General features: G+C 38.1%; 1 long non-coding RNA gene and 1 other non-coding gene across 2 annotated transcripts; one reads left to right on the top strand and one right to left on the bottom strand.

Moving 5' to 3' along the window:
* The first annotated feature begins 9,434 nt into the window (after positions 1 to 9,434).
* On the top strand, positions 9,435 to 10,958 carry LOC125495846 (uncharacterized). Its single transcript, XR_007272250.2, has 3 exons — positions 9,435 to 9,550; positions 9,849 to 9,921; positions 10,725 to 10,958. It is a non-coding gene; the product is annotated as an uncharacterized LOC125495846 (long non-coding RNA).
* A 3,104-nt stretch (positions 10,959 to 14,062) lies between these two features.
* On the bottom strand, positions 14,063 to 14,169 carry LOC125496225 (small nucleolar RNA R71). Its single transcript, XR_007272922.1, has one exon. It is a non-coding gene; the product is annotated as a small nucleolar RNA R71 (small nucleolar RNA).
* Between the last annotated feature and the right edge of the window lie 331 nt (positions 14,170 to 14,500).

Raw genomic sequence — 14,500 nt, 5'->3', positions numbered from 1 at the left:
AGAGATAGGCCCCAAACAAGAAAGGCTCTCAAGATTAACTGACATACTCCATTCTCGACCAGAATCATGGAGGCACCCCCTTTCTCAAAGGTTAAGCTGCCGACTATAGAACCCTTTGATGGGACAATTGATCCAGACGACCATATGTCCGCATACAAGTGTCAGATGTCTATTCAGACAGTAGATGATGCTACATGGTGTAAGAATTTCCCAGCCACTTTGATGGGTGTGGCTCATAAGTGGTTTAAGAATTTCACAGAGCTTAGCTATCTATTCACCGGTCATTTCATAGCATATCGGCAGGAACAGAAAACTAGTATGCACTTGGGTAAAATCATCCAAGGACCAAAGAGGCTTCAAGAAGTTTTGTTAAAAGATGCAATTTAGAAGCATTGCATATTCAAGATCTGAATGCAGGGGTGGCCCATGACGCCTTTATCAGGGGTTTGAGGTTGGGAAGTTTCAAGTTTGATCTAGTAATGAAAAAGATCACCACTCTAGCTGAAGCCCTCCGGGAGGCTGAAGCGTTCATTCACACAACAGAAGTATGCACAGAGGCAAAGCACCCAGAAGCAAAAAAGGTTGAGGAAGTTGTTCAGCCAAAGAAGAACAATCCCAAGAAGGCAAAAACTTTGGCATTGATTTCTATGACGACCTCGTCTAGGAGAAGTAAAAGAAGAGGACCGGAAACTTCAATGAAACCTATAGAGTTGAGGAAAGATCAATACTTCATTCTTATGGAGATAAAAGATCAACATGAATTAAAGGCTCCAGCTTAAATGAAGACTCCATATAGGAATAAGGATAAGAGTAAATATTGTCACTTCCATAAGGCTTGTGGCCACGAAACAAATGAATATAAACATCTGAAGAGAGTTCTGGAAGATCTGGTTCGGAAAGGGAAGATGAATTCATATCTGCCCCAAGGGGGAAGAAAGTTTAAGAAAAGAGATGACCGTCAAACAAAGAGAAAAGAAAGTGAAAGTACTGACGAGGAAGTTGTACTTGTCATATCCGGAGGTTTTGCAGCTGGAGGACCAACCAACCGAGGACATAAAAATTACCTAAGGGAACTCGGCCATACCATGCTTACTAATCCAGCAGAGATTGACCCATTTCCTAAGGTAGTCGTCAGTGGATCGTGGGAAATTGAGAACCCCTCATGACGATCCCTTGGTTGTGGAAATGAATATAGCGAATTTAAGATTAAGAAGAATTCTAATTGATACTGGGAGTTTGACGGATATCATAAGCGCGGACAGTTTGTCAAGGCTGAAGTACAAGAAGGGGGATTTAGTCCCAGTTCATCATCCCATAATTGGGTTTGGAGGAGTAATCCACCTTATGGGAACCGTTACCTTGTCTGTCATGGTAGGGGACAAGGAAGCATTCAGAACGTTGTTCATTACGTTCTTGAGTGTTCGAGATTTGACGGCATATGATGTCATTATCGGACGAGCAACTTTGAACCATATCAAAGCGGTAATTGTTACCCGTCTAATGATGCTGATGAAATTCTAGTGTGATGGGGGAAAATTGGGTCTCTATATGGAGAACAGCAAGCAGCTAGTGTAACAGCCCAATTCCCGAGCTGCTAGCTAAACACACTTAAGATTCACTAATCACAATCAATGCTTAATAAGCCTCGAATTAAATATTTACTCGCAGCGAAAACATAACCTATAAAACGATCCTGGACCTATGGGTTATTGGCCCACAAAACAAAATTCTTTATATAAGACTTCAATTACATAGTCATTCAATCTCAAATTTCATGACAAAAATCCTTATTGTAAGTTATTCTAAATAAACTCTTCTATACAAAAACTTAGATATCGGACTTTATCCCATAGTACACAATTCGAATCATAACTTTGCTCTCAGCTCGATTCTGGCTCCCAACACAATCCTGCAACAAAGTTTGACTCTGCCACCCACCAAGTCACAGGCCACAAAAATGACAACATTATCAGCAAAGCTGAGTACACACTGTGTAATATAAAATACAAGTTTAGGTGTATTTTGAAAACTAACATATATCTATAATAACAAATAATCACGTTCAACTCAGTTATTATAGTTTCACAAAATCAGCTCGTTTGGCATGAACGTGAATGGAGAGGGGTACCACGCAGTACCAGCTGTTTCCAAACTGTTGAGGGTCGTCACTCCACCTTTTACTGTTCTGCTTGCAAGACTTAAACGGACATGTCCTATAATGCCAGGAATTCGCCCTTCTTGGAAGACAACAGTTAGGGACTCTACCCGCCCTAGCTCGGGTGCATGCTCATGCCTCACTTTCATATTTATAATATAAGATATTTAAGGATTCATACTTTAATCCTCAATACTCAAAACTGTTATCAACTCATTCTTAATACTCAAAACTCTTATCAACTCATTCTTAATACTCAAAACTCTTATCAACTCCTTTCAATTACCCTTACTTTGACAATTGAGAAGATTTAGGATTTTCATACTTGAAACTAGTTTTTAACATAATAACTTTAATGATATTAGCTACATCGACTAGCATCCCAATTCCATAATCCTTAATTCATAATGAGAATTCTAATTATAAAACTAAACTAACTAGACTTAACTCACAACCTTCAATTAAATCAAGAACAACAACAACAAACAAACAAACAACAAACAATAATAACAAAAACCCAATAACATCCACCACAACAATTCCACAATATCCACCACAACTACAACAACTATCACAACTACAACAACAACAACAATCATAAAGCAACAACACCACCACCACAATAGAGGGGACGAAAAACAGAACAGGACACCAACACAGTCGCAACAACTACATAACAAGAGCAACACAACCATCACAGCAATAACACAACAACTAATTCCCAATTTACAAATTATCAACCTTTAACATTCTAGATACTTGGCCCTCAATTCAGAACCAACTATAAGTTCAATAACACTAGCTACACCATATAACTAGCATCCCACTTCATAACCATAATTCCAATTTCTTAAATCTAAATTTTGTAAACTAATTCTACATATCTTTGGAGCATATAACTAACCACAACTAGCGACAACACTTCACAATGATGATGCCTCTTCAACAACATAACCTCAACCACAACAACAGCACAACAATAACCCAACAACACTACTACAACAGAGCAACAACAACAATAACAACTCCACAACAAATTCACCACAACCACCAAAACAACTCTGCCAAAGGTGATGCACCACGAAATGTGTTTTGGGAAGTAAAACCAAGGAAAAGTATTGAGCCGGAGCAAGTGTTGTTTCTCAGCCGGGGGCAAGTCTGGGTGGACCTCATCATCGAGTTCAGGAAAACAAGCAGGTTGCCTGCAGACCCGTTGAAGGCCAAGTATGTTATGGCCAAGGACACTTGGTTTGAACTCTGGGATGAAACCCTTTACAAAAAAGTGTTTAACCGTCCTCTCCTCAAGTGTATCACTAGGGAGGATGGATTAGAGGTTTTAAAGGAGGTTCAGGAAGGAGCCTGCGCAGCTCATATTGGGGGAAGAGCGTTAGGGGAAAAAGCGTTAAGGACTAGGTATTACTGGCCCACCTTAAAGGAAGACGCCCTTACCTATGCTAAGAAATTTGATAGCTGCCACAGGCGTGGTAACATACATCAGAAGCCGTCCAACTATCTGACCTTAATCTTGTTCCCACTTCCCTTCGCCAAGTGGGGGCATGGACATTCTGGGACCATTTCTTGTAGCGGCCAGCTAGAAAAAGTTTGTACTAGTAGTAGCAGTGGACTATTTTACTATTTTACTAATGATGTAAAAGGATTTTTCTAGAAGAACATCATAATAAGATTTGGCATGCCTAGTCTATTGTCTTTGATAATGGGCCGCAATTTGAGACACCTAAGCTCAAAGACTGGCTGGCCGAGCGAGAAGTCAAGGCTCACTTCGCAGACGTTACCCATCCTCAGGAAAACGGGAAAGTGGAGGCATTCAACAAGATTCTGTCAATCGACATAAAAAAGAAACTAGACAATGCAAAAAGCTTATGGGTAAAGAGCTGTGGTTGGTTTTATGGTCATTCAGAACTCAACTAGGGAGACCCCTTTCATTCCTGTCTATGGTTCCGAAGCAGTCTTGCCCATTGAGATAGAGGAGCCCACTCTGAGAATCCTGTTATAGTTAGAAGAGGGCAACTGGGCTGCTCTACGCACGACCTTGGACCAGGTACCAGAAATCAGGACCAAAGCTCTGTTAAGGATGCAGTTATATAAGCTCATAATGACTCGAGAGTTTAACAAAAGAGTTGCCACACGACCACTAAAATTGGGGGACATGGTCCTAAGGAAGATGGAAGCGGTCGGTAGAGCCAAAGAGTTGGGAAAGCTCAGGCCAAATTGGGAAGGACCTTATAAAATCATATAGGAAGTACAAAGTGGTACCTTTCGTCTTGAAGCCATGGATGGTCGTCTATTCCCTCAAACTTAGAACTCATATACTTTGAAAAAATACAATGTCTGATGTAATTAAGTGGAAGCTTGTTGCTCTCTAACAAAAGTGCTATGGCACATAAATGAAAAAGTAGATATGTAGACATGTACCTTGGCTCTCGGCCAAGCAAAATTCATATAGTACAATTCTACTTTCACTCCATGTCTGTCTCTTTACTTGTAATTTATGACCATTTAATTAGGGGCATCTTACCACCTGCCAAAACAGTGATCTAAAATAAATAATTAAATAACAAAGGAAAGAAATATAAACGTACAACATACAAAGAAAAACACAAGTACAATTTCCTTGTCAACATGTTCCAGATCTATAAGGTTTGTAACATGACTAAAGGTTGTCAGTTGATAAACTCTAGAAAGGGTAACATCAATCTCCTAAAAGAAGACGGCCAGAATTGAGAAACCTTAGTAAAGGGATCTTACTTTCAATCAAAAGGTCACCCAAGTAATAACCACCTTAGTAAAGGAGTAAGTTATTACAAAAGAAAGCAGGACGGTTTACAAGTATCCTGAATGCTCTATCTTGCAAACAATGTCATTATTAGCCATGGCCCTTCTCCTTCTCCGAACATAGAGGATTCATCGAATTCAGTTCGTCAAAGAAGAGGGGGAGAGCCAAGACAGTGACTAAAATGAAATTAAACTGTCCAGTATATGTCAGTTTATGACCATAGACCATAGACGGCTTGATCATCTTGTTTTATTCTATATTCTCAGACAAACAACACCAACAGTTGTGCAAATTTAGAAAAAGGGATCGTCCAGAAATAGATAAGCTGGAGATAACGTCCGGAATTATGTTTTAAGTGAATCGTTTCTTTAGTCAATGACGAGTAACTTTGACACTTGGGTGTTCAATTAAATTTTGGATTTAATTCTTCCATGTCTATTCAGAACTGAACAAGGCTTTTTTGATACTTAGTTAACAAAAGGAAAATTGCAAGCAGAGACAATGTTAGAAAAGCAATTCTGATATAAATTTCAAAAGGATTACAACCTAATGGTTTACAAAAAAAGCTAAGTACAAAAAGGTCTCCGGCTAAGATACAACAACAAGGGGACTTAAGGCTATGAGTTCTATTCGGTAGGGAGGTTGGTGTCATCATCCGAAGCCTCTGGGTCGGTCGCCTCCTCCTCTTCTTTGTCGTCTGACGATTCTTGGAAAACTGCAGGCTCCTCGACGGCCATCATAGCCCTGTTAAGACTTTCTTGGAACAGTAGACGATGTTAGTATCGAGTAACGTCGTCCGCCTTGGTCAGCATCTCAAAGGCCTTCACATCCCAGGAATTGGAGGTATTAACGATCTCGTTCAGGGCCTCCTTAGCGTCATTGAAGGCTTGAGTTACCTCCTCCTTCATGTGATGGTTCTGAGCCCTTAGAAGACAATTCTCCCTCCTAAGTCGAGTTGCAGCCAAGAGAGCAGTGTTCCTCTTAGCCTTTAAGGCCAACTCCAAAGCGTCCTTCTCAGTGAATAGTTCGTTGATTTTGACAAGGTAATTCTTATTGGTCGCCTCCATCTCGGCTGACCGCTTCTCCCAAGCCTCCCTTGATTAGCGATACAGGATTTCCTGCTCCGTCATGTCATACATAGCCTGGTCCCGATCTGCAGTAGCTTACCGGACAAGTTGTTTATTTTCTTTTTTGAGCTGTTTTGTCCAGTCCTCCGTCAGAATGCTGCGAGCAAAGACATGAAAATAAAAGAAGAAGGTAAGATAGGTGGATGATATAAAACACAAATTCTATTCATGGCGATCACAGACACTTGATTGAGGGTTGTAGACACTTAAAAGACAATCTAGAGGATTTGATAAGAAGAGGTTACTTCACTCAGTACAAGGGTTAGACTAGAGATGGGGATCTGAAAAAGCTAACCAACCAGAATGTTCAGTCGTAGATTGACAAAATTCATGTCATCAGTGGAAGTCCTATTCATGGGGGTAGCATGAATGGAGGTAAGGCAAGTTAAAAAGAGTTCCGGCACCAAGTAAACTTTAACGAGAGTATGCAATCGAGGAAGCCACTAGTAATTTTCGGCCATGTCTTTCACCTTGAAAGATGCCAAGCATGTCATTTACCCCCATGACAACCCTCTGGTGGTCACTTTGATGGTATTAAATTGTCTAATTGATAGCACCCATGTAGATGGAGGAAGCTCTGGAAACATACTTTATTTTTTGAATTTTTTCGAAAAATTAATGATCGGCCGGGAACACTTGAAGCCTGTCTTCTATCCGATGATAGGATTCACGGGAGCGTCGGTGGTGCTTGAAGGTCTCCTAACGTTACCGGTTGGAGTTGGGGAAAATGAGGAGACTAGGGATGTCATGGCATAATTCTTAGTAGTAGATGTACCGGGAGCTTACAATCACTACAAAAAAACTACATATAGAGGCAATCCAAAATTGCATCTAAATATATATTTGTAGCCTCTAATGGTGTTTAGAAACAATTTTTTGGTTGCCTCTAATTAGTCTGTCGCTAATTATAGGTTGCCCCTAATGCCACGTTTTAGAGGCAGACAAGTTATGGTGCTGCTAAAGAATCTTATGTTTAGAGACAACCATATGCCTGTCGCTAATTATAGGTTGCCCCTAATACCACCTTTTAGAGGCAGACAAATTATGGTATCTGCTAAAGACTCTTAAGTTTAGAGGCAAACATATGACTGTCGCTAATTATAGGTTGCCCCTAATGCGTCATTTAGAGGCAGACAAGTTATGGTGCGGCTAAAGACTGTTATGTTTAGAGGCAACCATATGTCTGTCGCTAATAATAGGTTGCCCCTAATGCCACCTTTTTGGGGCACACAAGTTATGGTGTTACTAAAAGCATTTATTTTGAAATTCGAATATCTAACATAACTGAAATAAGTTGATATTGGATTATATAATATATCAATGTAAGCTGACAAGGTAATTGAAAATAACAATGATCTATCCAAGTGAACCTTGATTAAGCTTTATCTATTGCAAATACAAAACATATTATTACTAGAGCAAAACAAGTTGATTAGTTGAGTTGTTATTAACTTATTCGATTAGATGTAATATATGTGAATACATCTAAACATATAAAAAAGTTGAAACAATTTGTTATTGCACAAGGCTAATGTATATATATGCTAATATTGGATTAGATCAATTTATTGATAGAAGTCAATAAGCTAATTGGTGTATATGGTTTACATGAACCATTTAAGATACTTTGTATTTTGTTTACTTGGACCGTTTATGTTAAAGGTACTTTGTACTACAATATACTTTGTATTCTCTATTGAACATAACAACACACTATACACATTGATCGTTTTAAGTCAATGAACTAATTAAATATATGATCGTAGGAAGATGGAGACATGAAGTGATGAAGTAGAACTTATGAAATTATATACAAGAAAGCATTAAAAGTATGAAGTTTGTTTAAACTTATAAAAACGTACATTGATAGTGATTAGTGAATATTGATTAATGATTGATACATTAACGATCAAACCACGCATAGGTCGAAACTTGTAAGCGCTAATCACCACTCGTAAAGTTGTAACTTATAAGCACTAATTAGTAACTTGTAACATGTTCGAAACTTCGCATATTTATAATTTTCAAAGTTTTTAATAATAACTTATTTAAAATTAATAATACTAATAAAATTTTTGAAGTTTAATTTCTATTAATTTATAACAATAATACTAGTTTAAGAAGTTAACTAAATTACTAGACAAATCAATACTAGAATCACAAATGTAGAATATTTAATGCCATTAATTTGAGAAAGATCAAAATTGAACCATTGATGGACATTAACTTAGCAATCCATGTACTTGGTTACTCTCAGTGCTCATTGGTCAAAGAAAAATGTCATGGATCATGAATTTAGACCGTTGATTAGAGAAAAGCAAAGCTAAGCCCTTCGTTTTCTACTCTCTTAGGGGGTGTTTGGTTTACTAGTTTTAGGTATGAGGTATGGGTTTGGAATGAACAAAACCCATACCTAGTGTTTGTTTAATTTATTTCTAAATTTTAAACCCATACCTCAAACCCATAAGGTATGGCTTTGAAACTCATGGGGGGAGGTGGGTATGGCTCATACCTTACCTCTAGGTATCAAATAAAAGAAAATTTTCATTCCTAAATGAAACCAAACACAAGGTATTAAGTATCAAGTTCCAAACCCATACCACTTTGATTTCATTCCTGATTCCAAACCCATACAATTATATGAACCAAACGCCCCCTTACTCTCTTCTGAAAAATAAAAAAAATAGTCATAATTGGAATGAGAGCTAATCTCAACCCTCAGATATTCCATCCAACGGATGAAATAAGATCAAAAGCCTAAAGTTCTATCTGATATAAAGCCCCCTTTTTTGAGCCCCCCTCAAACCCTAACATTTTTTCAGTTCTGTCACGCCTCTTCAATCTCCTCTCTCGCCCATCGCCACCTCGATCGTCCTTTTTCCATCTTCGTCTCCCCTAAACCACCACCATAATAAGACCTTCATGAATTCTCTACTTCAGTTACCCTATTGTGTTCATCCGCTCTCTTGTTTTCATCTTTCCTACTTTTGGTGAGTTTCCATTTTGTTTTGCTTAAACTTTTCTCTTTATCGCTCTTCCCAGAATGAAATCTCCTAAAAGGTGTTAATTTTTTTCCCCATTACGATAGATGAATCCAAAGCCAGTTACTAGACCCGTTCAACGGGTCGAGTCCCCAAAAAAAGACCCTTGACCCGACCCTTTATTATAGGGTCATGACCCGACCCTTTATCATAGGGTCATGACCCGATCCAATTAAAATAGGGTCGGGTCATATAGGGTCTGACCCTAATAAGATATTAACGGGTCGGGTCGGGTCAAAAAAGGGTCATTTAATTTAGGCAGGGTCTAACAATTTTGTTTAGAAACCCTCATTTATCTCTTGGCTCTCTCCTCTCTCCTCTCTTCTCTCTTCTCTCTTCTCTCTCCTCTCTCCTCTCTCGTCTCTTCTTCTTTCTTTCAAAAACGAGGTGTTCTTCCTGTGAATAGCGACGCCATAGCTGACAAAAACACGAGGTATTTAGTATTCTCTTCGATTTTTTTTCCTATCTACATTTTAGTATTCTCTTAGTCTTTTTTTCGATCTATTTTTTAGTATTTTCTTTGATTTTTTTCCGATCTACCTTTTAGTATTCTCTTCGATTTTTTTTCCCGATTTGTAAATCAATGCTTGAAGTTCTCTTTTTTTTGGGTTTAGATTGAGTTCGATTTTTTCTGATTTCTTCCATGTTACTGTTTTTTTTCGGTTCTTCATACCTGCTAGGGTTTTAAGCCTTAACATGTTCTTCATTTGGTTTTGTTTTTTGTGTTACAGGTCCATTGATTAAACATATCTCTTCATTTCTCAAATGGGTTTAGATTGAATTGTCCAGAATCTACCCAATCAGGTATGAAAGGATGTTGTAGAATTCATCAGAATTTCACATTTGGTGATCTGGGTTTTGTGAAATTCATCTGGGTTTTGTCAGTTTAGGTAATTGGTGATTTGGGTTTTATCATAAACTTATTGGGTGTGTCAAGTTTTGTCTGATTATCTTTTTAAATCTGAGTTTTTTGATTGAGAGGAAATTGGTGATCTTGGTTACTCACTATTTTACATGATCACTTTTCTTCATTATCTGTTTTACGTGTGCTCTTTTCAATAGTAAAGATTTGTACTTTACATGTGGAAAATGTGTAATTCAACTTATTTCTTTGATTGCATATGGTTGTTAATCTTGTTATTAAGTACCCTTTTCTTAGTATATTTTTCTGCATTTGAACAAATGATTCTTGCATCTTATGTTTACATATTTCTGGGTTCTTGTAAACAGCAAATGCTATTTGGTTCTTGTAGAAAATAAACCCTTGGGTCTGTGGTTGTTGGAATGATAGCTAAATTTGGTTATGGGTCTGTGCATATCCACATTTCAAGAGTATAAAGTACCTATTTTCTGTTGAATTAATTATAAATGAAGTGGCAATTTTGTGATACCCAATATACAGTCTTGAGTTTTTCTTAAAAAAACATCAGTGTAATTTTGTGATATTTCTTACCTGCATCAAAGAAATCCATACTTATAATCATCAAAGAAATCCATACTTATAGTTAGAAAATCCCTTCTTATCTGCATCAAAGAAATCCATACTTATAATCATGCTTAGCTAGAATTAATGCTTGAATTCTAATATTAGATTCACCTATATTTAGGTGGTACACTTTATCATGGAAGCTACTTCAATGTCAACACCTGTGGAGCAACACCCTTTGGAGGACCTCGAAGAGGATGGGGATTTTGAGTACACAGCACCTCCTCCACAACAGAAGTGAATTCTCATGGGTTTTCTCTCAAATTGCAGTTATACTCCATTGTTCTTTAATTTCGTTCTCTTATATATATCTTTCTGTGTGAATTTGACTCTGACTTCATATTTCAATTTTGTTTCAAACTCTTTTGGTTTGGTTGGATTTGTTTCAGGAGTGAATTGAAAAGTAATGGATTAGCTTAGTTATAAGAGATTTCAGGTTATTTTCTCAAATCAGAAAAAATTATTCGCAGGTTAATTAGAGATTGGTTGTTTATCAATGCTTGAATTTCCATAATGCATTATTATCCATTTTACTAATGCACGCAGCAATTGCATTTTGCTAGAGGACCAGCTTTCTATATTAAAATGATATGATATATAGTTTCATGGTTATTGTTCTGGTAGTTTTTTTGACGTTCGCATGTCCCTAGTTCAAGCTGCTCTAAATCTTAATGTGTTTATTCAGATTTCAGACAATGCTTTTTGCTACTTGTGTTGTATATTTTGTAGCTCCATTAGACAAATTTTGTTCTGCTCCTGTATAACCTACTAGCTCAATTGGTAGAGCATTGTGCGTTTGCACAAAGGTTGTAGGTTCAAATCCTACGTAGGTTGTGGTGTACTCTCTCCATCTTTTATTAGTTTACCCCATTCTTTGGGGCACATTTGTCGAGATATTAATTTGAACCTTAATATCTCTAATTTTCGATAAGCAAAAATTACAAAAAGTTGATATTTGGATACTACACATTGAGACGAATCCAACAAGATCTCACATGACTATATTTTTTTCTTTAAAAAATCACTCTTATGGTGCGGTTTTTGAATCGCACCATATAAGGGACTTAATATAGTGCGGTTCCATAATTGCACCATATGAGTTTTTTCTCATATGTGGCAGTCCGATATGGTGTGGTTCAAATTTACATCGAATGAACCCTTTAGAATCGCATTATATGGGCTTTTTTGTACTAGTGATTACTGGTTTGTTGCCGGAATTATTTTAATATAGTATAATAGATGTATTTGAACATACCGTAACTCATTGGCCCTTATGTTTATGAAATCTGTGTTAAGGTGGAGAGAAAAGAGCCTTATTGGAAGTAGTATACTGATGTTATGGTTTTATATAGAGTTTTCTCCCCAAATTATGTGATAAAAGTTGTGATTATGGTGCTCTTAGGAGCCATTTGGTACTAACTCTCTCCATCTAGTTGTGGTTTGCTATTTTGTATTGAATTGTAGGTTTTGGAAGCTATCACCTACTTTACATGATTGCACAGTGGATTAGAGGGTTAGATGCCAGTTTCTAGATCCTGAGGATGATTTCCGGGACTTTGAGCAAAGGAAGAACAAGAAACGAAGATTAGCTAGACCGGCCCGATAGGATCGGGCGGCCCAGCCCGATCGGGCTAGATACCAGTTCTCATGCTTCTGCTGCGGGCCCGATCGGGCGTTTTATGCCCTGTCGTAATTCGGTCTTTCGCCCGATCGGGTGAGTTGGCCCGACTTCGGGCGCCATTCCAGCACTCTGCCTCCATTTCATAAGACCGCCCGATGTCATCGGGCGGGTCAGCCCGATTGCATCGGGCGTCTGGATTTTGGCCTTAATCATCTTCTTTGAGCCCGATGTATCGGGCGACTTGGCCCGATCGGGCGTCTGACGAGACGCGGATTTTAATGATGTCGGGCCCTTTTTCGAGATTTTCTTCTATGTTTTAGGGCTTGTATAAATAGAAAAATCAGAATTATTAACTCCTATCTAGTTTTTATTATTAGTTTTCTCCATAGAGTGTTTCAAGAACCTTAATTTATTGCTTTGTGATTTCAATTCAAGATCAAACCTTTTGCTTATTCATAGTTCAATATAATTCGGTAATCTTTCTTCTTTACTTCTTTGTTATTTCTTCCATTGTTAACTATTTTGTTTCTTAGTTATTTGCCATGTTTCAAAGTATGAGTTTTTATATGATTCTTGTTATTGATTTCATGATTATGAGTGAGTAGTTCTATATCTAGAATTGTGGAGATCTATGTATGCAATAAGGGATTGATAGATTAGTTTGATTATCTGGTATTTCAATTGTTTCCTTTGATTGATTCTTCATGCTAGGATTATAAGTTAGGCCTGATTTATATTTCTACTGTTGCAATACTGAATCTACTTCGAGAGGAGAGATACCGTATAGGCTTTCAATTATTAGGCAAAGTGACCCTTGACTATGCGAGAGCGGCTGGGTGATCTTTGAGGGAGGTAATGTTCGAGAGAAATTACATGTGCCCTAGACAGTTGACTTACTAGGTGGTATATTTATCCGATTTCCCGAATTGTATGCATAGTGATCCATGATTCTAGTACTTATTAGATATATTTACACCTTCTTATTAATTCTGTTACCTGTTTAGCTTAGTAACACAACCATTCATCTGATTTGTTAGTATAATATTAGAGTTCAGATACAATAGTATAACTTCTCCCTGTGGATTCGATCCTGACTTCCCTGACTACTAGTTAGTGGACCTTAGGTTATTTTTGATTAGGTGATACGACTTTAGCCTGTCAAATTTTGGCGCCGTTGCCGGGGAGACGGTTTATTTTATTTTTCTGAATTATAGTATTAAACTAACCTCTACTCTGAAGAACACCTGTTCTTTGGAGCATCTCACGTTTGTTTTAGTGTTTTTGGTGTATGAGCAGGAAATTGAAATCTCCAAATCTCATCCCGTTCGATCCAGAGATTGAAAAGACCGCTCGTAGACTCAGAAAGAAAACTAAGCAAGCTAAGCTGTCTGCAGGGACACCCTCCCAAAAGACACCATCTTCCCCACACCAAGAAACCCCCACCTCACCTATTACTGTCAACATGGGTGAGAATGTTACTCGAACCTTCAGAGACTATGCGCAACCATCTCCTGATAACGTGCCTACTGGGGTACGGATGCCCACTATTGCTGCTACAAATTTTGAGATCAAGTCTCATGTTTTGAATATGGTTCAGAACAATCAGTTCGCTGGGTTACCATCTGAAGACCCAAATCAGCATCTGCAGAGATTTTTACAGTGTTGTGCTACTCAGAAGCAAGCTGGTGTTACTCCTGATGAGATGAAGCTCCTTCTATTTGGTTTCTCTCTGCGCGATAAAGCTTTGTTGGTATAACAAGCTGCCTTCCACCATCACCACCTGGCCAGAACTTTCCAAGATTTTCCTCATCAAGTGGTACCCTTACCAGAAAACTGCAGATATGAGACATGCCATAGTTACTTTCACCCAAGATCCTGGTGAATCTCTATATGAAGCTTGGGAGCGGTTCAAGGATCTGCAGCGTCTATGTCCTCATCATGGGTTGGACCAGTGGTACTTGTGTCAGATTTTCTACACTAGAGTTGATGCAGATACACGACGGGTAATTGATGGAGCATCTGGTGGGTTCTTCATGGATAAAGCAATTGAGGAAGGGTATGAACTTTTGGAGAAGCTAGCATCTAATCAAGCCTCTACCATTCGTTCCTCTTTGAAAAAGGGTGGTAAACATGATGTTGAAGCCATTTCTCTACTGTCTGGGCAACTAGCTACTCTAACTCAGAAAATTGACTCCCTGAAGTTAGGTAATGATTCCTCCCATATGAGTGTTAATGCGATGGCTAGTGCTTCTAACTATAATGTGCATGTATGTGAT

Source organism: Beta vulgaris, chromosome 3 (assembly GCF_026745355.1).
Source record: "Beta vulgaris subsp. vulgaris cultivar EL10 chromosome 3, EL10.2, whole genome shotgun sequence".
Taxonomy (NCBI): domain Eukaryota; kingdom Viridiplantae; phylum Streptophyta; class Magnoliopsida; order Caryophyllales; family Amaranthaceae; genus Beta; species Beta vulgaris.
Note: the sequence above shows the minus strand (reverse complement) of the source record. Positions and strands in the feature narration are given on the sequence as shown.